The 24,936-nt window shown below is 47.8% G+C and overlaps 1 long non-coding RNA gene across 1 annotated transcript in view; it reads left to right on the top strand.

Moving 5' to 3' along the window:
* The first annotated feature begins 2,862 nt into the window (after positions 1 to 2,862).
* The window catches only part of LOC120638910, a 338,450-nt gene continuing 316,376 nt past the window's right edge, over positions 2,863 to 24,936 (top strand). The window contains exons 1-2 of the long non-coding RNA XR_005660952.1: positions 2,863 to 3,102; positions 15,343 to 15,634. This is a non-coding gene — a long non-coding RNA (uncharacterized LOC120638910). The remainder of the gene's footprint in view (positions 3,103 to 15,342; positions 15,635 to 24,936) is intronic.

The raw sequence follows: 24,936 nt of genomic DNA, 5'->3' as shown, positions 1-24,936 counted from the left end.
TCATTTTAGCATCTTTATTGATTAAGGACTGATAAACTGAAGGGTTAAAGGTGTGTGTGTCTGTGTGTCTATATATGCGCGTGCATGCCCGTTTGCACATGGGGTGGTGGTGTGTTCTATGTGGGGGCAAATATACACAAATTTAAGATTGAGGGAACAATTTGTCTTCCCACCGCTTTCCTCCCGGAGAGCCTTCTCTGGGTCCGTCGCTACGACGATCTGCCTCGGGAGTCGATCCATCCGGGTCTGCTCCTCTCCCTTCTGCGGAGGCTTGGGAGATATTTATCAATTAGGTTTTTCCAACCCGCTTTAAAAAGCTGACGGCGGCGACCGTGTAATCTCCTCAACAAACTTGTCCGTTGTCGTTCCTTCTCATTTTCAGACTCATAAACATTGTTTCTCCAAACATAACAGTCGCCTTGCCAGCAGCCCAGCATGCACCGGGACCCCGGGTGTTTGCCTTTGCCGAGATATCAGGCACTCCTGGCCCAGTCCCCCTCCCCTCCCGACGGCCATTTCAGGAAATCTAACCCTCGGGTGTCCGATTCCTTTTGCGTGTATCGTCCAAACCCCGTTTGGAAAAGCTATTCGATAGCAAAAAAGCTTGGTTGGCTCCTTTTTCTTTTGGGGAAATCTGCTTCTCTTTAAAACCGCATCCTAAACGTGCAGCCCGAGAGAACCCTCTTGCATTCCGGGGGAAAAAAAAATTCCTCAGAGTTGATTTTATCCTGCCACCCCTGTGTCTGAGGAGGCGGGGTGTTCTGGTTTTAGACAGAGCTTTTACTGTAGAATTGCCAAGCTGCTCATTTTTACTATTCAGCCCAGCGACTCCCTGAGGGCAGTGGATATGGCTGTGTCCACGTTTGGGTGGAGGCAGAGAGGAGCCATGGTGACGGCAGAGGAGAGATTAGAACGCAAAGCCCATGTTCTGTCTGGAAGTTGCCCATTAGACAAATAATAATAATATCAGCATTATAATAGCATTTTGAGCTCTTACTGTGTGCCACACACTCTACCAAGCACTGGAGTAGATGAAAGATAATCGGGTTGGACATAGTCCCTGTCTCAGTTGGAGCTCATGGTCTAATTAGGAAGGAGAACAGGGATTGGATCCCCATTTTACAGGTGGGGAAAACTAGGCGGAGAGACCCGCTGGAACTGCCCAGTTTAAAATGAGATGATAAGTGGCCAGGCTAGCTACTAATTAGCAGCATGGCTTTGGACCTGCCACTTAACCTTCCAACGTCTCAGTTTTTTTATCTGTAAAAGGGGGTTAAGAGATCTACTCTTCCTCCCTTTTAGTCTGTGAGCTCCATGTAGGACAGGTTCGGCATCTGACCTGCTAATCTTGTATCTAGGCTAGTGCTTGGCACTTGGAGTGCCTAGTAAATGCCAAACAAGTGTGGCTTAGTGGCAGGAACATGGTTCTGTGTGTCAGAAGGCCTGAATTCCAGTTCCACCTCTGCTACTTGTCTGCCGTGTGACCTTGGACAGTTGATTTAATAATAATAATAATGTTGGTATTTGTTAAGCGCTTACTATGTGCAGAGCACTGTTCTAAGCGCTGGGGTAGACACAGGGGAATCAGGTTGTCCCACGTGGGGCTCACAGTCTTCATCCTCATTTTACAGATGAGGTAACTGAGGCACAGAGAAGTTAAGTGACTTGCCCACAGTCACACAGCTGACAGGTGGCAGAGCTGGGATTCAAACTCATGAGCTCTGACTCCAAAGCCCAGGCTCTTTCCACTGAGCCACGCTGCTTCTCGTGCTCTAAGTGCTTTAAGCACTTGGTTCCTCAGTTTCCCCATGTAAAATATTAAATAGCCGTTCTCCCATTCCCTTAAAGTCTGAGTCCCACGTGGGCCAGGGACTGTATCTGAGGTGATTATTTTGTATCTACCTCAGGGCTTAATGTTTGGTAGATAGTAAACACTTAAATACTATTGTCATCGTTATTATTGCTATTATTATGAATATTAACCCAAGGATGCCAAACCACGGAGGAGACCACCTGCGTCAGCTCCATGGTCCATTCCAGCCCAGGGTTCTGTCTCCAACAGGGGCACCAGAATGCTTGGAGAAACTCACCACTGCGTGCCCTATTTCACACCCAACCTTCTGGTTCGGGACGGACCTTGTGAAGCTGAATTCTCCCCTGGTGGCCACATACTAGTGATATTATTTATTAAGTATCTATGATGTGCAAAGCAAGGTGAGAAACAGGTATAATTCCTGACTCCCTGAGGGGTTCAATTCATTTTCACTCATTCTTTCATTCGTATTTATTGAGCCACTTACTGTGGGCAGAGCGCCGTTCTAAGCCCTGGAAAAGTACAGTACAACAATAAACAGTGACATACCCATGACAAGCTTATAGTCTAGAGGTGGGGAGACAGACACCAATATAAATAAATAAAATTACACATGTGCTGTGGGGTTCATTCATTCAATAGTATTTATTGAGCACTTACTATGTTCAGAGCACTGCACTAAGCGCTTGGAATGGACAAAACGATAGAGACAGACCCTGCCCTTTGACGGGCTTGGGAGAGGGGAAGAGTAAAGGGAGCAAGTCAGGGTGACATAGGAGGAGTGGAGCTTGGGATTTTGGTCTCTTATCACAGACACAACTCTGGCCATTTCGGGAATGATTTCAGGGGATCAAATGGCTTAAAAGCCAATGTCATTTTCCTATGGATCTTGGCTGCTGTTGTCCCGATTGGTTGGAAGGGTGTGGTCCCTTTAAGGAGCTGAGGAGGGGGGCAACTTCCAGGTGGGGCTCATTCTGAAGGATTATAAAAACCAGGTGGAGAAAGAATTAGTTTGGTGTGGAGGGAGGAGCTGGGTGTGGGGCACTGCTGCTCCTATCTACTTTCACCAGGGGTGTGTAAAGTGTGGCTACTATGGGCCACAAAGATTCCAGCAAGACCCTGGGGGAGGTGGAGGGGTTTTTGCAGGGTCAAAGGAGGGGTGACTTTTAGTCATCTTCTCCAGGCCGTACTGGAAGCCGTGGCCAGGCAACGTGTGGAGCTGGGCCCACCTACCCTAGCCTGAGAGAGGGGAGAACTTCACAGCCTGAGCATTTTCCAGCGGCTTCCAGGTGAGTGAAGCAGGGACCGGGCAGGTTCCGACCTGCAGTGAGCAGAAAGAGTGGCTGACTAGTGTGAATGATTGGAATGGGAATCCAAGTACATTATCTGAAGTTCACCAGTGACTCATGCCATGCTCAGTTCTTTAGTGGCTTCAATCTGGAATGAGGGAGGCTGGAATTGCTGTGAAACGGCTGTGGGGCTGATTGCCCCAGAGACCCCATGGTGTTCACCCCTATTAACTTGGATCTTGCCCTCTGGCATACCTCTGGAGGGGTATGCAGACCAAGCCAAGAAAACAACTACAGGTTCTACAAGTATCAGGTGTTTTGGGACCTGGGTTCTGTGGGTAAACGTTTTCTTTTTTCCTTAATTGTGGTATTTGTTAAGCACTGAATAGGTACCAGTCACTGTTTTAAATGCTGACGTATATACAAGACAACAGGTCCCTGTCCCACCGAGGACTTGCAGTCTCCCTCACCACAATACGGGTAAGAGGTGAAATGACTTGCCCAAGGTCACACAGTAGACACGTGGTAGAGTTGGCATTAGAACCCAGATCCCCTTGACTTCTCCGCTCTATCCATGAGGCCACGGTAAGAAGCAGTGAGGTCTAATGAAAAGAACACAGGGCTGGGAGTCAGGAGGCCTGGGTTCTAATTCCACTCTGCTCTTTGCCATTACATTGGCTGAGTCCCTTAATGTCTCTAGGTCTCAGTTTCCCCTTCTGTGACGGGTCTAAGCTCACCCAGCCGGCATGAGGGGCCCCGGTCCCCTTCTAGATTATAAGGTCGTTATGGGCAGGGAATGTGTCTGTTAAACTGTACTCTCCCATGTGCTTAGTACAGTGCTCCACACACAGTAAGTATTCAAATTTGACCGATTCCCAGGCCAGAGCTTGATCCATGGCTTTATCCAGATCAAATTAAGGGTAACTTCTGAAAACTGGGGTGGATTTTTTTTTTTTAAACCCATAACTGCCCTTGACTTGAAGGATTTTGCAGTCCATAGGACAAAGGGGTAAACGTTTGAGGAGGAAATTCCTCGTGGTGGGTATTTCCACGTGGCTCCACGGTTTCGGCGTCTTGCTCGAGGGGACGTGGCCTCGGGGGAACAACTCATTCAGTCGGTATTTATTGAGCGCTCAGTGTGTGCAGAGCACTGTTTGAAGCGCTTTCGCCCTGGGGACCGTTCCCATTGCCCCAGGGATCTCCCAAAGTTCGGAGTGACCACGTTTCGACCTCTAAACCCCAAATCGGCCAAGAGAAAAAGTAAGAGATCTGATCAGTCGGGGGCGAGAAGTCGGTCAAAGCTCGGTTTATGCCGTGCAATACACTGCCGTGAACGCTTCGGAAGACACCCGAAGGGAGAATTAGCAGCGTGACTTAATGGAGAGGGCCCGGGTTTAGGAGTCAGAGGTCGTGGGTTCTAATCCTGACTCTGCCCTTTTGTCTGCTATATGACTTTGGGTAAGTCACTTACCTTTTGTGGGCCTCAATTATCTCATCTGTAAAATGGGGATTAATACTGAGCACACGTTGGACAATTATCTTGTACCTACTCCAGTGCTTAGAACAGTGCTTGGCACGTAGTAAAAGCTTAAATACCAGTATTATTCTTCTTGTATTTATGGGTGTATCGTCTTCTAGACCGTTACCTCGAGTGGGAAGGGAACGTGTCTGTGCACTGTTTATATTGTGCTCTCCCAGGTGCTTACTACAGTGCTCTGCACACAGTAAAGCGCTCAAATACTATTACTTACGGTCAAAACTTGGCAGAGTTCCTTGCCCTGCTGAGACAGTCTCCCCCTTGGCCACCCCAAAACCCAAGCACTGCAGGAAACCCCACACTCCTCTAGGTGACTCCTGGCTATCAAATATATTTATTGAGCGCTTACTTTATGCAGAGCACTGCATTAAGCGCTTGGGAGAGTTCAATATAAAAATATATTCCCTAACCTCCACGAGCTAGGAAAAGGAAAAATCCTCTTACATCCAAAAGTAACCGCGAAGCTGGAGAGGTTAGTAAATATCCCGCAGGGTTGAAGGTGCCTTGGTGGGAGGAAATCAAGGCTTTTGTTTGCAAAGTAGCTTTGAGTACTGCCTCTTCCCCGAGGCGCCTCAGACCTGCACAGGTGGGGCTTTTTTTTTTAAGTAATTCATTCGCTCAATCGTATTTATTGCGCGCTTACTGTCCGCAGAGCACTGTACTAAACGCTTGGGAAAGCACAATAATAAACAATGACATTCCCTGCCTACAAGGAGCTGGCAGTTTAGGGGGGCTGGGGGAGGAATGCTCGGCCCATAGTAAGCGCTTAACAAATACCAACATTATTATTATGAAAGGTTGAGCTTCCACTGCAAGCTGTAGCAAATTGGAAGGGATTTTAAGGGGTGAAAGTGATTTAGGAACACCCCCACAGTTTACAGGGGGTGGTGGATTATGCGTTAAGCCCCTTACCGGGTGTTAATTTCATTGCATTACGCTTACTGTGTGCAGAGCACTGTAGTAAGCGCTTGGGAGAGTAGACTAGTACAATAAACAGTAACAAGCAATACTTAACAATAAACAACAAATAGTACATCTGTGTGCCCCAGATAATACCTTTGTTTTGTGTAGTGTTTTTTAGGTCCCCAAGTGCTCTCACACTAATGATCTCCTTGCCTGGGCAGAGGAATCTCCTTGTGGGGCTGGGGTAGTCACATGAAGGGGACCCTGAAACCAAGCTGCTTCCAGACCCCTGCCTCATTCATGCACTTATTCATTCCATCATATTGCGCGCTTACTGTGTGCAGAGCACTGTATGAACATACACCCCTGGCTTGTTCTGGGGCGGGCACCCCAATTTCTTCCACACAGCATCTTGTTCCCTTCCACCCCCCACAAAGAAACAGGTGGGTGCTGGGGTGTGGGCGGGTATCTTAAAAACTTGGGGAGTCCGGTGCCATCATGCAGGGGGAGCATCAGAAGAGAGCTGTCCTACAGATGTTATCAAGTGCAGGGGTTGTAAAAACGTGGTAATTTGGGGAGCAAGTGGTGTGAAATTTAAGAGTCACTAGAGGGGCAGTGTTAGGCCACCTGGAAGGAGAAAAATCAAGAAAGAAATCACTCTCTCCACCGGAGAGAGTTAAGGGTAATCAAATGCTAATGCAAATTTACACCACCTTGCAAGTTCCCCATACGTTAATGCCTACAGGCCAGCCAAAGCCTACTCGAGGTCTCCACTGACATATATATACTGACACTTGAGCTATATAAAGTCAGAACTTTGATTAATCTGAGCCTCATTTTCATAATCGATCAGTGTTTTAGAGTGCAAGTTCTTTCAGGGCAGTGACCAGCTTTTTTTTTTTTTTAACCTTAAGCCCTTTTCTTTCAGAGAAAAGAGAAATACATGAAGCTTTTCTAGTTACTGCTTTAAGTTTGGGCTGTCTGTTTTTTTTTTAAGAAGTAGAACCCCAAAACTATAATTGAGGTATTTTTTCTAGCACCTATGTGATAAAACCTGGGGCAGATACAGGATAATCAGGTGAGACACAGTCCCTGCCCACCTGGACTTCACTGTCTAAGAGGGAAGGAGAGCAGATGTTTTATCCCCATTTTACAGATGAATCAAGAGAGGCACAGAGAAGCTCTTTGACTTGCCCAATGTCACACTTGCCTTTTAGATCCCTTAATACTCAAATATCACTGATAGTTGCTTCAACTGCCTTGCCCATTGTGGTCTCACTTTTCACTGGGGTTTAAAAATTTTCACCAAGGAATATGGGGTTCCAGGAAGGAAACCTACTGCCCTTTCCCAAGTGCTTAGTACAATCCTCTGCCCAGCGTAAGCTCTCAATTATCTGGCAATCATAATTTATTGAATGCTTACTGCATGCAGAGCACTGTACCAAGATCTCCTTGTCTGGGCAGAGGAATTCATTCATTCAATCGTATTTATTGAGCACTTACTGTGTGCAGAGCACCGTACTAAGCACTTGGAATGTACAATTTGGCAAGAGAGACAGTCCCTGCCCACCAACAGACTCTGTCTACAAGGGGGAGTCAGCATAACAAGTAGACAGGCAAATAATGGCATTTGTTAAGAATTGAATAATTGAATAATTTCACCTCTCTGGGCCTCAGTTCTCTCATCTGTAAAATGGGGATTGAGACTATGAACTCCACATGGGCCAGGGACTGTGTGCAACCTGACTGCATTGTATCTACCCAGCACTTAGACAAGTGTCTGGCACATAGTAAGGCCTTAAATGCCATAACTTATTATTGGAGGAAATTCTCAAGGGGTGAGGCGTGGGAAGAAATAATCATTTTAAACCCCTCAAAGCCAAGCACTGAGCCTTTCTAAGTTCTTAGCTTGCCTGCAGGAAGCTCTTTAGTGTCCACCAAGAGGGTGGGTGAAATGATAGAATTGTGGATATTTTAGGACAACAGTTTCACTTGTTCTCATGTCCAGTGTAAACTAGGAGGTGTCCAGCGGAACCTGAGCGCTTGGAAGAAGGAAGTGAGGAGGCCAGCTGGGAGTCTTTGAACCCTAGATGACTTCTGTGGTTCACTGATCTCTCCTTTCTCCCTCACCTCCCTCTTCTCGGTTCTCTTTCTTTCCCTCTCCTTCCCCAACTCATGGCTGCACCTTTAATCACCAAAAGGCACCACTGACTTTCTATAAGGTGTCTCTGAGAGAAAATGACTAGTTTCAGTTTTACAACCTTCAGGGTGGTCAGCTCCACTCATGCACATGTTAAAAAGGCATTTTGTTCATATTGGCGCTTGGTGCCAGAAATTTCATGCTTAACTGGAAGGGAGAACTTTCCAAGTTCCTCGTCTGGGGGAACTGCAAGGCAGGGGATTGATGGATGGTATTTAAAATCCCTTTTAATAATCAAGAAATGGGTGGTATTTCGTTCCCTCTCTCTGTTGTCCTAGTCTTACACCTCTGAGGAGGAATAAATCCATTGGAGTTCATCAGATTTATCATCTGCCTGAGAGGTGACCTTTTCTGGGCCTGGTGCACTAGATCCATTATCCTTCTGTATCCTCTTCAGAAAGTCAGAGAATTTACATTTTCCCAATATCGTCCCTCCAGCAATGCGTGTTGCCTTTTGGGATGAATGGCTTTTTCCTCATCGGAGAGTTAGGAGAGCCGATGGGATGTTTGCCATTTAACTCCTAACCCATCTTGAAGTAAAAATCCACGTGTCATCCGGTTGGCTTCTCTTTCTAGTGTAAAATCTCGGTGGTTAATTTTGTTTGAGCGTGGTTGTGGACTGGGTGGGTTTTGTTGATACGTGGGAAGCAGCATGGCCTAATGGTTAAAGCAGGAAAGCAGAAGGGCCTGGGTCCTGATCCCTGCTCTGCCACATCTGCTGTGTGACTTTGGACAAGTCACTTGACTTTTCTGGGCCTCAGTGACTGCATCTGTAAAATGGGGATTAAGACTGGGAGCCCCATGTGGGACAGGGTCTGTGCCCAACCTGACCACCTTGTATCTACCCTGGTGCTTAGTACAGTGTCTGGCACATAGTAAGCTCTCAAATACTATAAAAAATATAAATTCTGGCCAGATCCAAGCGGAGAAGAAAATGATCCAAGCATCACGAACTATCCAAGCTAAATAAGAATCAACTGCGATAAGGTAGTGGAGGCCTCATGGTACAGAGTTTTAACCCCAGGAGCCTGACTCACAGAAGTTTCTCTACCTTGGTCAAGCCCCTGTAAGAGCTTGATTGTTAGATTGGAAGCCCCTTTTGGTTAGGAGACAAATCACTGTTGCTCTTTTTCTTTCTGAGCACCTAGTACAGTGCACCACTCAAAGGGGCGTTTAGTAGATATTGCTGCTTTTCTAGCGCAAAAGATAGTGGTAGGCATGCTGTGTGCTTAGCTACTCCCACTGTGCAGTGAGAAGATCTGAGTGAATAGAGCCTTCTTGGAATGCAAAGGACCATGGCCTAGTGAGGACATGGGCCTGGGAGTCAGACCTGGATTCTAATCCCAGCTCTGCCACTTGTCTGCTGTGTGACCCTTGGCAAGTCGTCTAACTTCTCTGTGCCTCATCTGTAAAATGGGAATTAAGACTGAGCCCCATGTGGGACATGGACTGAGTTTAACTGGATTATGTTGTATCTGCCCCAATGCTTAATACAGTGCCTGGTGCTTAGTAAGCCCTGAACAAATACCATTTTTTTTCCCCCAAAAAGGACACTTCTGGCATAGTCTCAGTTGCACTTTTCCTGGCTCAGTGATGTTTCAGAGAATTCGTGCTAACCGATGTCTGGCCACCAGTGTGTGTGTGAAACCCTGGCTTTTCATTGCAGGCTTTTCAGTGCCGTTTCTAAGTGCAGGCAAACGTGTTTAGGATTTATCGCCCAGGGGAGGTATAGCAGCAGTTTGTGGCCTTTTCCTGAACTCTTCAGCGCCGTGACTCTTCTCTGAACTCCTGGCTCCTGAGTGCTACTGGCCTTGTTGCACATTTATAACTTGTGTGTAGTTTATCGCTTCCAGACTTGAGGGTGAGTTGGGGAGGAGTGTTTGATGGAGCCCAATCACTCACTCCTTTGCCTCTCTGTGCTTAGATTTCTGTGTTTCCCCATAGTTGAATGGACTGGGAGGGATTGGCCCCAATATCATAATTCCAATGAGGGTTTGGAGTGGTCTGTGAAGCTTAAGAGACGTTATGTCATCAGTGCTCAGAGATGAGGACAGATTCCACCATTCAATCTCTGCCCATGGATTTTTTTTTTTAATATTTAAGCGATTACTATGTGCCGGGCACTGTACTAAGCACTGGCCTACGTCCAAGCTAATGTTTGGACACAGTCCCTGTCCCACAGGAGGCTCACAATCTTTATCTCCATCTTACAAATGAGGTAACTGAGGCACAGGGAGGGAAAGTGACTTGCCCAATGTTACAGAGCAGACAAGGGTGTTAAGGCAGCTTGTCTGCAATCTGGCTTGGTAAAGGGACTGAGCTTCTGTAGACTTCTGCAGTTTCCAAGGATGGAAAAAAAAAGATGGTTCATTTGAATTATCAAGACTCCTGAAAGTGTCCTCTGCACACTTTATAGTTTTAGTTCAACATATTATTCAATTTTCAGGGACCTTTGAGCTCCAGATGTCACGCATTCTGTATCACTTGAAGTAGGAGCTCTGATCTGTGGGGAAAGATTTCAAACCAGGATTGAATTTCTAAGCTTTCAACTTTACCTTAGCTTACCCCACCCTAGAAGCCCTTGTGAAAGAACATCTCCTCCAGGAGGTAGACCACATTATTACTGTTATTATTATTAAGCACTTATGTGTCAACCACAGTTGTAAGTGCTGGGAGAGAGATCAGATAATTCAGGAAGACTCAGTTCCTGGCCCACATGGGTTCACAGTCTAAGTAGAAGGGAGATCAGGTATTGGATCTCCATTTTATAATTCCAGAAACAGAGGTACATAGAAGTGAAGTGACTTGCCCGAGGTCACAGCAGGCAAGTGGTGGAGTTGGGATTAGAACCCACATCCTCCAGATGAATGGCGAGCCCAGGTCATTGGTGGTGGAGCCAGGGGTGGGGTCTCTGACCCCACTTCTGCATGAGAATAATTATAACTGTGGTATTTAAGTGTTAACTGTGTGCCAGATACTGAACTAAGCACTGGGGTAGATGCAAATCAGATTGGACAGTGTCTGTCCCACGTGGCGATCAGTCTCAGTCCCCATCTTATATATGAGGTAAATGAGGTCCAGTGAAGTGACTTGCCCAAGGTCATACAGCAAAAAAGTGGCAAAGCCAGGACTAGAACCCAAAACATTCTGACTTTCTCTTTCCGCTATGCTATCCTGTTTCCCCTGTAGTGCACAACTACCCGTGGTACTTGCAGGCATATCTTCATACTCTCTTACTGAGGAACAAATGCCTACATCTTCCAAGTTTTCCCTCTCTCTGTTATTTTTGTGCCTGTCTCCCCTGCTAGATCCTTGAGGGCAGGGATCATATCTACAAATTGTGTTGTATGCCCCTAGAGCCCTGGAACGGTGTTCATGAGGTCCAGAGAAGGTTCTCAATAAGTACTACGGACCGATCGCGGGAGTCTACAGTGGTATTGGACTGCCCAGTTATCTTTTAAGCAGATCCTCCATGAATATCCAAACAAAATGATGTCTGGCAATGAAAATGGAGAAATTTAGCTCGAAAGTTTCATGATCTTTAACTGTAAAGTTGTGGGCAGGGAATGTGTCTATATTGTTACATTGTGCTCTCCCAAGTGCTTAGTACAGTGCGTTGCACATAGTAAGTGCTCAGTAAGTATGACTGAATGAATAAAGGTGACCTTTGGCTTTTGGAGATGGAATAGGTCAGTTTGTCTCCAGCTGCTGATTCCCAACTGCCTCTGGATATGCCTCCGTAATAATTATGGCATTTAAGCACTTACTGTGTGCTAGGCATGGTACTAAGCGCTGGCATGGATACAAGCAAATTGGACACAGTATCCCTGTCCCATATGGGACTCGGTGTTGCTCACCATTTTACAGATGAGGTAACTGAGGCCCAGAGAAGTGAAATGACTTGCCCAAGGTCATGCAGCAGGCAAGTGACAGAGGGATTAGAACCCATGACCTTGTGACTCACAGACCCATGCTCTATCCATTACGCGATGCTGATTCTCAAGGTGGTGTTGATTTTTAAAGGCTCACTGTCGCTCACCATACGGAGTTGCTGAGATGGACCCAAGCCGATCAGATCCAGTTAACGGAGGCGTTGCTTCAGTAGGGCTTGAAAATCACTTCCGTTTCAGTTCACAGTCCGGCAGCTATTTGGGTATCGTACTGTATATTTCATTCTCCCGCATCCCACCCCACAGCACCGACGTTGCTTCGGTGTTGGTGATTCTCAGCATCCCATAACATTTTAGTGTTCTCATCTAGACATTAGATGAGAGTGGTCCATGGATAGTCCTGACTAAACTCCAGGTGTGAGATCAATCCGTAGAATTAACTGGGGGACTAGTGGGTGTAGAGCCCCGTTCAATCACTGCCAGTGATATGAGCATTTGCTATGTGCAGAACGCTCTATTAGGCATTTGGGAGAGTACAGTCCAACAGAATTAGTCACGTTCCCTGCCCATAATGAGCTCACGATCTAGAGGGATTCAGTCCACAGTATTTATTGGGGGTAGAACCCTGGACTAAGCATTTGAGGATAACGCCATAGTGTTGAAGTTCCTTATGGGCAGGATTATCTTTCTTGTCCTCTCCCATAGTGCTCTGCACACAGGAGACATCCATCAGTCAGTGGTATTTACTGAGCACTTACTGTATGCCAAACACTACACTAAGCATTCGTATCGCCGGTCAGGGAAGCTCCAAGTCGATTCAGCGTCTGTGTTCGCCAAACCTCAGGGAGAAGGGATCGCCGTCGGCTTCAAAATAGGTTTGACAGGCCACCCACCCTCCTCTCTGACATTGTCCAGGAGGGTATGATGTCACAGCGACTGCCAGAGCCAGCCTGCCTGCCTTAGGAACGTACTTGAAGCTCTACAAATAGAGCCCCCTCGGGAATTTGAGGCAAACGGATCTCTCTTAGTTTTCTTTGCCGAATGGGGTCTCGGAAGGTAGCCGTTACCAAGAGGCACCTTTCGCTGATAGAATGTCGATTAAAGAAACACCGCCTTTGATTTCAGTGGGTGGCAGTCGGGGGATGTAATCTGAACCTTTTGCAGGGTTTGCGATCTCTTTTAGGCGCTGCAGATGCTCTATCACCTAACTGTCGAGGAGGTAATTTTTCTGAATTGATTCTCTTTCACTTCATCATGTGGTGTTGGAAAACATTTCTATTTAGCCCAAGAGTATTCCACTCAAAAGCAGTTGTTGGGGAGTAGTGTAGATAAAATAACCGGGATAGCTTTTTGAGATCAAAGCATTGGCAAGAGTGTCAGTGGAATACCTTCTGTCCTAGAATTGGGCTCACTAGCTTCTACATGTGTACAAGAGCCCGTGATGTATGCAGATAAACCAGCAATGTTCTTGGGTAACTTGGACTTAGGTTGTGTACACCGGGGAGGGACTGGAGGGTTATAATTGATGTCGAGACTTTGTACGTTCTTCATTAGATGATCACAGAGGGGAAATGAGATGGTTTTACATTGCGCTACCGGGGCGTAGGAAGTGATTAAAATGAGGCCCCGAGGAGCGGGATACCATTTCTGGACTTTGGGAGAAATGGCACTAGAGGAATCCCGGGGAGCAAAACCTAGCTGAGAGGGTGGAAGTCGGACACTGGGAGCGGGTATTCTTCCCTGCTCGTTGGGTTGATTATGCAGCGTTCTCCAGGCTCTCTGGACCCATTAGACTTGTTTGTTTTGCTAAGTTGACAGTCTGTATATTGTTGAAAGAGCAACTGATTATGGTATTTGTTAAGCACTTACTATGTGCTAGACACTGTACTAAGCACTGGGGAGGATCCAAGCAAATTGGGTTGGTTACAGTCCCTGTCCCATGTGGGACAACCCCCATTTTACAGATGAGGTACTGAGGCCCAGTGAAGTGACTTGCCCAAGGTCACACAACAGAAAAGTGGCAGGACTGAGATTAGAACCCATGACCTTCTGACTCCCAGGCCCGAACTCAATCCACTATGCCATGCTGCCTCTCTAGCAGGACCATCTGCCAAATATCTCCTCCTTGTCACGAAGATACTGTTCCTCTATATCCCACTGGAATTGAGCCCGCTCCGTATACAGGAAAATGGGCCGGATCACTCCTTCCCACCCTAGTTGTGGTTAGAGCAGGGGTCCTGGGCATGAATGTGGAGATGATGCTGGCATTATATATATCTATAGATAGATATCTATATATAGATTCCCATCCTGGGATGAGTCCACACGGATTTCAGGACAAGAGATTTCCTCATACACGGAGGGAAGCCACTGTTATCAGAAGCTGTGTGCTAATAGAATGAAGAATTAAGTAGCGTAGGTGAAATGGGGACTCTTCACCAGGCTTTGAGTCACTGAGGGGGACGCTTGGAGATCCACACACAGGCTCTCCCCAGGAAGCTTTAGCGTTAGTGGAGAAGTCGGCATCGAATCCTCTCGTGTTTGTCTACAGGCCGTCTCGCCTCTCCCCCTGCCTCCCAGCTCCCCGCACCGTGCTTCCCCTCAGGAAGTGACTGAAATAATCAAGAAAAAGTATCGTGTTTGTTTTCCAGAGTCGGGGGGCCCTCTCCACCACCCTGACGCACCCTTGAGCGGTTCAGCCCGGGTGGATGACATAATTGGGGGGTTTCGTTATCGAAGCAGAGCCGACGGGCCGAGGCGGGTTCACGCGACGTGACCCTTCGTTGCCCCACGGGGGCCGAGACCCCACCGGGCCATAATGAAGTTGAGGTAATTGCAGTAAAATAAAAACCACCCCCACCCCGATGGCCTCCCAGCGAGCGTCGGAGGCGGCCGCGTGCCCCCCCCCCTCCTCGGGGCAAGATGTGTGAGCCACTGTGGCCTGCCGGCCCGGGGGGCCGGGAGATGGGGGTGGCCGGCGCACCTTTTGTGACATTGCTGCTGGGAGTAGGTGCTGATTGGCCACTGTGCGCAGCACATAATACCCCGCCTGGTTATAAAGGACTTGTCGAAGGGAGTTGTCTGGAGGTACTCCATTGTCTGGTAAAGTTGATATGACTGCATTCTTTTTGCAAGGGTGGGAAGGGGGAGGGTGGTAGACAGCTGAACTGTAAAAGCTGCCTGGATTTTTTGATTTTTTTTTTTCTCTTTTCCCCTCCTCCTCCTCCCTCAGCCCCCTTCCCTCCTCTCTCTCCTTCCATCAGCCTCTCTCCACAGAGATCATTTTTGTTCCATGCCCCATCTCCTCGCGCACAGTTAAAAAGAAGCCTAATTAAGATCCCCGTCTCCCACCCGAAAATAATGACTCGGATGTAATTAGAAATCGGGCGAAAGCCTTAAATTCTGGTGGCGCACCGAGAAATCAGTTCCGCTCTCTAGAGGGGGTGGAAATTAAGATGTTGTTCCCCCTGCCCACCCTTGGATTTAAAAAAAATTTTTTTTGCCCTTTGGTCAGATAAATAAGAGGCTTTTTCTTCTTTTTAACCTGGGATTGTTCTCTTGCAGATGCAAGTGTTTCTCTCTGCAACTATTTTTTGCTCCAAAATGGAAAAGAACCCGGATGATAGGTCATCCAGGATTTGTTAACCCTCCTCAAGATGGGATTCAGTGAAAGAACTGCTTTTTTTTTCTTTGTGTCGTGTGTGTTGTAGATAGATCCAAGAATGCAGTCTGGGCTCCGAGCCAGAGGCTGGTATTTGACAGCGGCGACCGCCTTCCAGACGGGCTGTGGGAAAAGGGGAATCCAGCGTCCGTCTCGCAGGATGCCACGACGATGGCAGAGCGGCCGGGCTGAAGGAGCCGGGCTTCAAGAGACAAGAGGGAGACTGGTCCGGTTCAGCTGCTGCCCAGGCGGACGGGAAACCAGAAGAACCAGCAGCCAATTGGCCGTGCCACAAGGCTCGAGACCAGCTTTCTCCTCCCAACCAATCGGCGGCGTTATCGGTGAGCTACTCCATTTGCATCAGGCGGTAATGAACTTTGTTTAACATCGCCTGCTTCCCTCATCTTCACCCCCCCCCTTCCCTCCCCCCTCCCCCCTGCAGCAGATTAAGCCCTTCCATTAATTATTCTGCCGTGGCAGGGTCAACTCTCCTGCAAAGGAGGCTCCGTTTTTTGGACCGTTTTATTTCGCGCGTGTGGGTTGTCTCCTGAGGAGCCTGCCGTGCTCAGTTGTCTCCTTTCTGCAGTTTGTAATTTGAGTCTTTGTTCATGACTGTTTCTCCACTCGTGCTCCCCCGCCGCCTCCCCCCGCAAAAGAACCACATAGGTATCCTTACGGTATTGATGGGTTTTCCTTTCCCACGATAGGTTCCGGGATTACCCAAGGCAGGAGGGCATAAGGAGGGCGAAGGGGGTTGCCCTGCGGCACGCTGAGAATTGACCATCTCTTCCTGCTTTGGGCACCTCGGGACTTTGGTGGGGGCTTGGGGACTGAGGCGGCGGTGGTCATTGTACCGGCAGAGCTCCCTCTGCGAAGCCACCTAGGCATCTGTCAGCGCCACGGGAATCTCGGCCCCCTTATCCTGCCTTCCCTGCCACTTTCAGCCAAGATGTCATTTTATTAATGAACAGGACTGAGGTCATTGCTGAGCAAACTCCCCCCCCCCCCGCCACACAATACATCTAATTTGCATGCATATTGAAGAGCCCGGGTGAAAAGAAGGGAAAGGGACCGGTTGGTGTATTATCTCGGGGTACCCGGCAGCCGAGTGAAATTGGGGCTGAATGCGCACCAGAGCGTTAACCTCGCCTTCGGGGTTGGCTTGGAAAGGTTCTGGCTCTCTTGGAGGCGGCTCCTCCTCGGGCTGCTCCAAGGGGACGGTTGGGATCTCGGGGAGGGGGATGTGCATGGAAGGGCTTGAGGGGGGGCATCTGGGAGTCCAGTGCTGGCATTATCCCTCTACGGGGGCGATGTGGGAGGTATAAGGACACTGGGGTGACTGGATAAAGTCGGTTGTCTCTTGGGGTCTCAGTAGACCAGAGAGCTTGGGGAGCCAGTGAATGATACCTTGATGATGGGCGTTTAGAGAGATCATGTTTTCTAGACTCTGGAGGCCAGGTGTGTGAGATGATGGGAGAGGTGAGATGGCTGAGAGTGCTACATATACATATAATAATTAAATATACATATATTTATATATATATATATATATATATATTTAAAAACCTCTCCGTAAAGGCAAGGCCACCTGGAGGGGCTTGTGAAGCATCAGTGTTTTCTCATGGTCCGGATTATTCCTCTGGAAGGACCACGGAGGGTGGATAACCCTAGACCATGGGCTGCCTGGAGATCCTGGAATTGATATCAGGGGTAATGATTTGCCCCAGTGGGGGTTTTTGGGAAAAGGAGTGGCTTGTCCATTCTGCTCAGGGGCGTTTTGTCATAGCCAATCTTGAGCCACAGTTGACCCAGGTGAAAGCCTTTTGTCTCCCTGAGGAGCCCCCCGGCCCTCTTGACAGGCCCACCCCCACAAAATCAAAGATTCTCTGAAACGGCAAGACCCCGGGAGGAAGATATATGGGATTTTTGAAGGGGATGGGTCAGATGAGTCCTGCAAAGAGAGCGGAGGCCGTTGGTCAGGAGGAGAGAGAATTCCTCTGTGTGTGTCCTTGGGCAGAGAATCCCATCGGGCCTGGCCTTTGACTTTGGTTCCATTTCGGGTTTAAGGTGGACAGACCTTTTCTGGAGCCAGGATGACAGAGAAAGGAAGATGAGGAATTGTGCTTCCTCCCTTGAATCACAGACTCTTTCAACTTCCTACTTCACCCCAAAGTGGTGCTTGTCAGAAAACCATTTACTAGTGTCCTAGCTTGCAGGTTTGCTTTCCACATGAGGCGTTTGGATGCCGGAGAAAGAGCGCTTGAATAAATCAAGCAGACATAAATGAGATGGTAATGACATTTTAAACCCAGGAAGGGGCTGACCACCGCAGATGGAATCTCAAACAAATATCCTGCAGTAGGATGAGTGAGGCCATCAGTTTCTGCTAATGTTTATAAAAATTGGGTTATTGATTGCTTATTTGCAGACAGGTACAGTCCCTGTCTGACATGGTACTCAGTCTACGGGGGGAGAGAAGGCGTATTGAATCCCCATTGTACAGAAGAGTAACCTGAGGCCCAGTGAAGTGACTTGCCCAAGGTCACAGCTGGCAGGTTATGCTGCCAGGATTAGAACCCAGATCCTCTGGCTCCCGGGCTCGGGCTTCCTCCACTAGGCCATGCTGCTTCTCCACAGCCTGCTGGTTGAACAGCGTGCCAGAAAGAGCAAGCTTCCCCCTGAGGCACCTTGGCGGGCGGGGGGGGGGGGAAGAAACCAGGAAATTCCAAACTGGAAACTGGCCGACGTGCAAATGTGGCAGCCGAAGTCCTCTCTCTTCCCTGGTCTTCCCGTCTCCCGGTGTCCTGGTTCTGAAAGGGATGGAAGATGGCCAACTTTTCCTCCAGCGAGTTTAGTGATCCAGCTGTCGCTTTCTCGGTCGTTTCGACGTCAGCAGCCGAACGTGCGCGGGACTCCAAACTGCTGTATCGAAGCTCCAAAATGGCAGACTGATTAGCACGTCCATTTTGCAGGGGGTGTTTTGGGCTAGAATTCACCCGCTTCATTAGCAGACCCATCCAAAAGAGAATTGGGCTTATGCTAATGTACCTCCCCGTTGCCCTAACAGGCATCCCTTGCATTTCATTTTCTGGAAAGCGGTGGAATAATCACCAACTGGAGTCCTCAAAGGAATCAGGACTTCTTTTCTTTTCTTCTTTCTTTCCCTCTGGCGAGGGAGGAGGTAGAGGGGAAGCCTTTCCATTTGCGAGCACAACCTTTTCCCCCTCTGGTTTTATTTCATCCTAATAAGCAAGAGGGTTTCAAGTCCACTCGGAGGAAATTGGTGGCGTTCGGTGTAATGAGCACAGGGCTTCTGAAGAGAGCCTTGAATCCTGTTGAGGAGGCTTGGAATTCCATGATGCACTCGGGGATGGTTTTGGAGGCAAAGCTTGTAGTTGGTGCTAAAGGGATGGCGGGGCGGAACAGAGGCAACTGATTTTTGCTTCAGTGGATTGTCTTATTCTCTCCGTGGGAGATTGCGGTCAAATAAAGCCCAAAGTAGCTCCCAAAATGCGTTTTTCTCCTAAGCTGCTGCTTAGGAAGCTGACCAGGGGAAGGTCCAGTTGAAATCGTCAGACTATTTATTGAGAGCTTGCTGTTTGCAGAGCACTGTACTAAGTGCTTGGGAAAGTATAAAATTATAGACACATTCCCTGCCCACAATGAGCTTACAGTACTGACCCTAAAACATATTTAGTTCTTTGCCAGACTAAGGGGCCCTCATTTCCTAGTTTTTCCAAACAGTATGTGAGAGCCTAGACCACAGAGAACAACAGGTTTGGTGACTTGAGTGATGAAAATTTCTCTCCCCTCCCCCAGCACTTCCCTTTATAAATGTCGACATCATCACAAGCTCAGATCTAATCCTTGAGAGGCATTCTCCCCGAAGGATGGGGATTGGGTTATTCGTAATTCCTTTCCCAGTTTGACTCGGAAGCCCCAGACCTAGACGACGTACACTAATGAGGAATAACGATCGAATGGAAGAAGCCGTCTTCAAGTGAGATTTCACCGGTCTCGGGTCGTACGTTGTCTAACCTTCCCCATCCCCTGCTGAGGATGCTAGCAGGCTGGAATGGCCTCCGGGAGGGGTTTCGACCCCTGATGTGATGGATGCTCCATCTTGGGGTCATCGGGCCACGGCTCTGGGGTCACCGGCTCTTTCTCCTGCCAGTTTCTTGCCTCTTTGTGTTCTGGAGGGCCATGATCCTGCCATCCCATCTGCTCTCCCGTTGCTTTAGCTGGGATTGAGCACGTCATCCCTGGTCTGTCTGGTAGATGGGGCATTATTAGGTCAAGGGGGCCCCTTGGTGAGGCTGTCGTGATTACCAACAACCAATCATGGGGAGAGGGCTTGGATTGCCAGAGGGGTAACAACATGCGCCTAAGGGCAGCCAAGAGGCTCTGCTTTATGGGCACCCCTGAGACCTTTCACCCGGTTCCTCCACGTTTCTGCTGTGATCTTGGGCAAATCACTGACTCTGTGCTTCAGTTACCTTATCTGGAAAATGGGGATTAAGATTGTGAGCCCCATGTGGAACAGGGACTGTCCAACCCAATTATCCTATATCCACCCCAGCACTTAGTCCAATGCACAACTGTCACTATTTTTTGGGGCGATCCTCATCCGTGGCATTTGAGGGGGGTCCATTTCAGCCCACTCTGGCAGCTAGAGCCAGAGTTGGGCTGACTGGTTCAGCCTGTGTTTGTGAGAAGCAGTTTGGCCTAATGGAAAGAACTGATGGTATTTAGTGAGTGTTTAATATGAATGGAGCACTATACTAAACGCTTGGGAGAGTGCAAGACAACAGAGCTGGCAGGACATTATCATTATGGTACTTGTTAAACACTTACTATATACCAAGACTCGTTCTAAGCAGTGGGGCAGATAATTGGGTTGGACGCAGTCCTTGTCCCACAAGGTGCTCACAGTCTTAATCCCCATTTCACAGATGAGGTAACTGAGGCACTGAGAAGTGAAGTGACTTGCCCAAAGTCACACAGCAGGCATGTGGTGGATGTGGGATTAGAACTCAGGACTTCTCTCAAGCCCATGCTCTTTCCACTAGGCCACACTGCTTCTCAGCATGGTGAATTAATGGCTTTCAGGGAGTATTTGTTTTTTTCCTTTTGGTTTTCCTGTTTGCTTGTTTTCCCAGCCTGCCTATGGAAGAAAAATACAAATGTGACTCCAAGCAGTAATTAAATTCAGGAATTAGTAGAAAGACAGTCTTTAGAATTAATGCTATATTTCTCAACCTTACAATGAAAAAAGAAATTCCCAGCAGTTACTTCAAAGATTAGCATCTCAGACAATTGCATTAAGGAATACAAAGATAGCAAGGTTGTGTCTGCTTTAATGGACTCCTGCCTGCCATTTTGTATTGCTTTCAACATGGAAACGGCAACCACTGCCGTCTCCAAGAACTTGATTTCATTGTATATTTACATCTTGAAGTAATAAAACAGTGTATGCTTTGTGGCTAGATAATATCTTTGGGAGATGTTTAAGGAAGAAAGGGATCACATTTCATTTACTTAATTAGTATTTTTTATTTGGGTAAGATACCATCTATATAGGATTTTTTTTCAGTCAGCCACAAAAGACTTTATTTTGGTTCTCTTATCTTCAGGGCCTCTCTACCCCTCATATTTATAGTTCCTTACATAGTATAAAAATGTCTTTTGGTCCATCGGTCACATTGTTCTACTAGATATCGCCTTCCTCGTAGGTCTTAAATGCTGAAAATTTATTTTAAAAAAAATCAGGGTGAAAATCAGTGATTTGCCCTACTTCTTCCCCTGAAGTTTCAAGTGGAAGCACATCAAATTATTGCAAGTCACAAAACATGACACATCCAAAATATCCCAAGTGGTCTTTTGTGCATTTCTGATGATTTGACAACCTTGTCGTGCCCCGTGCTGCCTTTAATTTGGAGAAGCATGACACGAAAGGGGTCCAGGAGGAGCTGACAATCGAACAGTTTCCGCAATATCAGGATGAGCTACGGAGTGAGACGTGATCTTCTCTCTCCCCTTCCCCGCCCTCCCCCGCAGAGCTTTCTGACTTGTAATGGAGGAAGAGCAGATCAACTTTTCTACCTGCAGGAATTACGAGATTGGGTTAAGGGGGTCAGTGCGCCCTGAAGTCTTCATTCTCTCAAACTGTGCCCCTCCGATTCTGCACTTACCGTCTTCGCTGGAGTCTTTGGATCTCAAGATTTCCGAGGATCAGAAAGCCCAGGATTTGGAACCAAAGGGATTCAAGTGCAGTAGAAGTTCCATTTTTCAGCAGGGGACTAACTTGTGATACTTCTTCTCAGGAGAACTTGGAGAGGGTCCAGAGCTATTGAAGAGTGGTGCCAAGCCTGTCTGGATAAAAGCTTGAAGAGGTGGAAGTTCGGACGGGAGAGGGCCAAGACTGGGTTTCGTCTTGAGGGGTAGAAAGCGCAGGGGTGATGGGTCCCTTCCCATTTCTCAGACATCAGAATGAGAAGGAATGTACTTGCAACATGGCGTAGAGGACAGAGAACGGGTCTAGCAGTCAGGTCATGGGCTCTAATCCTGACTCCGCCGCTTGTCTGCTCTGTGACCTTGAGCATGTCACTTGGCTTCTCTGTGCCTCGCTTATCTCATTTGTAAAATGGGGATTGAGACAGCCCTACATGGGACAGGGACTGTGTCCAACCTGATTTGCTTGTATCCACCCCAGCGCTTAGAACAGTGCCTGGCACATAGTAATTGCTTAATAAATACCATCTTTATCATCATGGTTATGGGTCTTGGAGGGCTACCCTTCAAAGTAGCAGCATCAGAATCTCTCCCTCTGAGAGGTTCCGGTCACGAACGGGGGCTGGGAGATGGGTTAAATGACCTCTGATGATCTCACGACGGTTGATATGGTGACTTGAGGGCCCAAGGGTCTAGATGGTCTTGGGTTTTTACTGCTTTTCTGCAGGCCAGTTGCGCTTGAACCGCCAACCTGTGGGAGGAGGGAATCTTTGTGGGAATCATTTGGAAGTCAGATTTCTTTTAGGCTCCTCCCCAGAGGGCCACGGGCTTTCAAAATGCCTCGGAGGCACAGGCTTTCTAGTGCCAGTGACTGGCCACTTGTATTTTCCGTGGCTTGTCAAAGAATGCCTTTGCTGTAGTTAAGAGAAATGCAACTCTGATGCATCTGGGAGAGATCAGGTTGCCGGAAGGGTTTTTATGGGTCAGGGTTGGTCAGACTGGTTTGACGAGAAAGCTCTTCCAAAATCACACCCCGAAGGTCAAGGGGCATCTGGGCCTCTTCCCGGTATCCACTCAATGCTCACTTAGTGACTCCAGAATTTCCTCTGCCGTTTCAGATTTTAGCTTGACTGTGAAAGGATCCAACTCTCTGTGGTGTGACGAGAGAATGTGAGGGTGTGAGTTGGGGATATCTGGGTTCTAGCCATGGTTAGGTCATTGTGTCTGTCACCTGGACAGATTGTTGGAATATTGGTGGGCTTCAATTTTCCTGTCTGCGAAATGGGTAGAAATGACAGACCTCGAACATAAGCAGTTGCTTATTAAAAGCAACATTTATAATTTATATTAATGCCTGTCTCCCTCTAGATTGTAAACTCACTGCGGGTAGGGAATGTGTTAGATTGTTCGGTGCTCTGCACACAGTAAGCGCGCAATGCGTATGACTGGCTGGAGGTTTGAGACTAGTTAAGCAGGACCTCTTTTCTGAAAGGAACAAGATCATAAACGAGGACTTGGTTCCTGAAACTGGTACGATTCTTTGGATGGATTGATCCTCCTTCTGGACTGCCCGTAATGATCAGGCAGTTCCCCCTCCGAACTCCTCCCATCCTGCCCTCATTGCCTTCTCTAAACTCTCCTCCTTCCTCACAGTTGTGACTTAAAAAATGGTTCCCCCATTTCCCCAGCACATCATCTCCCTGGACCCAGTTCCTTAAAGGAGGCTGGTGTGGTCGTCAAAAACGATGGCTTTGTCTATCGGAGACAGGGTATAAACCCTATGTGCTTGTCAACTTCAAAGATCAAGTCTCTCTTCTTCCTGGAGGAGCAGAGTGGTCCAGTGGAAAGAACCGGGGCTGGGGACTGAGGAGACCTGGGTTCTGATATCGCCCGCTGTACTACTTGGAGCAAGTCACTTCTCTGGGCCTCAGTTCCCTCATCTGTAAATTGGGGGTTAAATCTGTCATCTCTCCCCCTTAGCCCGGAGGCCTCATGTGCAACAGGGAGGCAGTCTGATCTGTTTATCTCATAAGTTCATGGCACGTAGTAAGTGCTTAACAAATGCCGCTATTATTATGTATTATTATCTCTCCTTAATCTTAAGAGAAGTGGGAGTATTGGAGTTCAGGTTACAGGATGGTTAACTGTACCAATGGAAGCCTTCCCCTTGAACTTTTGAAAGAATGTGACCTCGACGAGTTGCATACCAGCGTCCTCTCATGCATTCAGTTAATATTCACCGCATATTTAGTGAATATTCACATACTCAATCTGTTTGTGAATCCTGTCGGTTCAACCTTCACATGGCTAAAATCTGCTCTTTCCTCCCCCTTGAAACTGCTGCCACGTTAATTCAAGCACTTATCCTATCCCGCCTTGATTAGTGTAGTGGCCCCCTTGCTGACCTCCCTGCCTCCTCTCTCTCCCCACACCAGTCTTTTCTTCACTCTGCTGCCCGGATCATTTTTCTACAAAAATGCAAGGGTCATGTTTCCCTGATCCTCAAGAATCTTCGCCGGTTGCCCATCCACCTCTCCATCCAACAGAAACTTATCATCGGCTTTAAGGCGGTCACCTTGCCCCCTGCTACCTCACCACTCTCCTGTTACGACCCAGCCCGCACACTTTGCTCTTCTAACGTCAAACTTCTCACTGTACCTCATTCTTGTCTATCTCGCCACTGACCCCTCGGCCACGTCCTGACTTTAGCCTGAAACGCCACCCTCCTTTTCTTATAGACCATTACTCCCGCCTTTGAAAAGCTTATCGAAGGCACGTTGCCTCCAAGAGGCCTTCCCTAAACCCTCATTTCCTCTTTTCCCACTTCCTTCTGCGTTCCCCTGATTTGCTCCCTTCCTTTAACCCTGCGGCACTTAGGTACGTATCAGTAATTTGTTTATATTGTCTGTCGCCCCTTCCAGTCTGTCTCACCGTGGGCAGGGAATACATCTACCTACTTGTTTGTACTCTTCCCAACTCTTAGTATGGAACTCCACGCACAGTAAGTGCTAAATAAATACGATATGATTGAAATGATTGGATGTGATCTGGTCATACTTGGGAACACATCTGCTCTTGGATGTTGTACAACAGGTAGTAACTTTAATTCCTTGTCTTTTCAGCCACCAAGGTCTTTTGAAGATCCCCCACTAGGTTTCGATACCAGTGGCAGACATGTTGGGCAGCGTTAAATGAAGCGACTCCCGTAGGACCAGGCTTTCTGTCATGTAAAACAAACAAACAAAAAAACCAACCAGGCAGCTTTTCTCCTCGCGGTCCGAAACGGTGACGCGGGCCCGAGTCTGAATCCAGGGCATATTGCTCAAATGCGGCATTAGCCTAATCCTTCACTTTCTTGTCAATTAAAGACTTATCTTTATTCACAGTTTCACTTATCTGTAATTCGGAGTGG

The sequence above is a fragment of the Ornithorhynchus anatinus genome, chromosome 17 (assembly GCF_004115215.2).
Source record: "Ornithorhynchus anatinus isolate Pmale09 chromosome 17, mOrnAna1.pri.v4, whole genome shotgun sequence".
NCBI lineage: Eukaryota > Metazoa > Chordata > Mammalia > Monotremata > Ornithorhynchidae > Ornithorhynchus > Ornithorhynchus anatinus.
The sequence above is the reverse complement of the archived record's forward strand: the minus strand, read 5'-3'. Positions and strand labels throughout refer to the sequence as shown.